The sequence below is a fragment of the Aptenodytes forsteri genome, unplaced genomic scaffold (genome assembly GCF_000699145.1).
Source record: "Aptenodytes forsteri isolate BGI_AS27 unplaced genomic scaffold, ASM69914v1 Scaffold302, whole genome shotgun sequence".
In the NCBI taxonomy this organism is placed as follows: domain Eukaryota; kingdom Metazoa; phylum Chordata; class Aves; order Sphenisciformes; family Spheniscidae; genus Aptenodytes; species Aptenodytes forsteri.
In genome coordinates, this window is record NW_008794555.1 from 63,787 (window position 1) to 65,470 (window position 1,684).

Sequence of the window (1,684 nt, forward strand, 5' to 3'; positions counted from 1 at the left end):
GGGAGCCGGCAGGACCCCGATCTGCCTTAACAGCCGTGCCTGGTTCTGGCTAGCGCGGTTATGAACCGTACTAGCCGCCTATGCCGATAACTCTGGCCGAGAGCCCCTGATAAGCGGGTATTAATTCTGCCGTATCATTACAGCCAGGGAGGCGGGTCAAGCCCCAGCCCTCCCCCCAGCCCTGTAGGCCATCATTAAAAACCAAAATACTTAAAAAAACCAGGAGGGAAGGAGGCCGAGAGCTGTGGCGGGGGGGCCGGTCGCACCGGACCACGTCCGGACCCCCACGTCCAGACCCCCTCTCTCTCTGACTCAGTTTCCCCACCTGCAAACCGAGGTAACCACCCTGGGCTCCCCTTTGGCAAAGTGCTGCCAGTGCCGGCGGTGGCACAGATTATTAAACTGGGAAGTCTTGCATTATTAATTTTATTTTACATAATTCGTTATTAATGAAGTGCTGGGAATTACACTTAGCGGCTGTCTGAGCGCTCGGTCTGTGACGGAGCAGCGATTCTCACGTCTCAGCGAGGGAGGCGGGAGGGAAAACGCACCGCGAGGCTCAGCCCGGTGCTCGCGGCACAGCTGATGGCAAAGGGAATCGGGGACCTCGCCGGCCCTGCCATCGACTGGGGACACCGCAGCCCTGCTCCCCGCCGGCCACATGCTGATGAGGATGAGGAAAGGGAAAGCGGGCCAGCTGATTAATGATGTCCCCCCCCTCGCTTGTCACATCCCCAGAGCACTGCAGTAAACCACGCCGACCCGGCCAGCCCTGCGGTGACAAGGTGCTGCGTCCCCAGGGCGCCGGGTTTGCTGTGAGCACCGGCTGCAGCGATGCCGCTGTCACCCCCAGGGGCACAGGGGACATGAACCCCCTCCCCGGGAGCAGCCGGCGAGTGCCGGGAGCCCACCCTGCAGTTGCAAGGTCGCTGTGTCACCAGGTCCCCATGTCACTGGTGACGGCAGCCCTGACCTTGCCAGCGAGCCTGGGGGGACGGTGACTGCCGAGCACTTTGGGGGTGACTCCAGCGCACCCGTCACCGGTGGCTGAGGGGTTTCCAAGGTCTGGCAGTGTGCAGACCCCCGGCTGCGCCAGGGACTGGGCGGCTGCTTTGGGCACCGGGGTGGTTGGAGCGGTGGCACTCACTGGCTTGCCAGAACGGCAGCACAGCTCGGTGCCCACCGGCTCGGCAACCGCAGAGGTGGCAGGGATAAAATGCTGCCCTGCTCCAACCGGGAACACCCAGGGTCACGCCGGGAAAGCTTGCGGTGATGTCCGCACCGCTGGCACTGCACCGCCAGCATCGCACAGGGCTGCACCACCAAACCCGGGAGGGGAGACCGGCTTTCGCTTAAGCAGTTAATTAGTCATTTCCAAAGCCCTGGTTTCGTGCATTACTGAAGTGCTGAGTTGTCCTCCAGCAGCACCCGCCGCAGGTGGAGGGAACCCCGTGCCCCCCACCGGCTGCCAAGCCCCCCGAGGTGGGGAATCGGGGCAGGCTCACCACACGGCGCAGGCGTGGAGGATGGGAAGCACCCGGTGAAATCAAGGCTCCCTGCTCAACGATTTAGCTCACGATTAAAACGGGTGATTAGCATCACTCGAAATTAAACCCCCGTACCGGGGGCAATGGCAGGGGGTGGGGGGGCTATAGGGGAGGGAGGCGGGGGGGGCCCCGGCGCA

General features: G+C 63.1%; 1 protein-coding gene across 1 annotated transcript in view; it reads right to left on the reverse strand.

Moving 5' to 3' along the window:
* Window positions 1–1,684, reverse strand: part of SND1 (staphylococcal nuclease and tudor domain containing 1) — a gene marked incomplete at its 3' end in the record, with an annotated part of 143,498 nt that overhangs the window by 32,073 nt on the left and 109,741 nt on the right. The window lies entirely within an intron of this gene.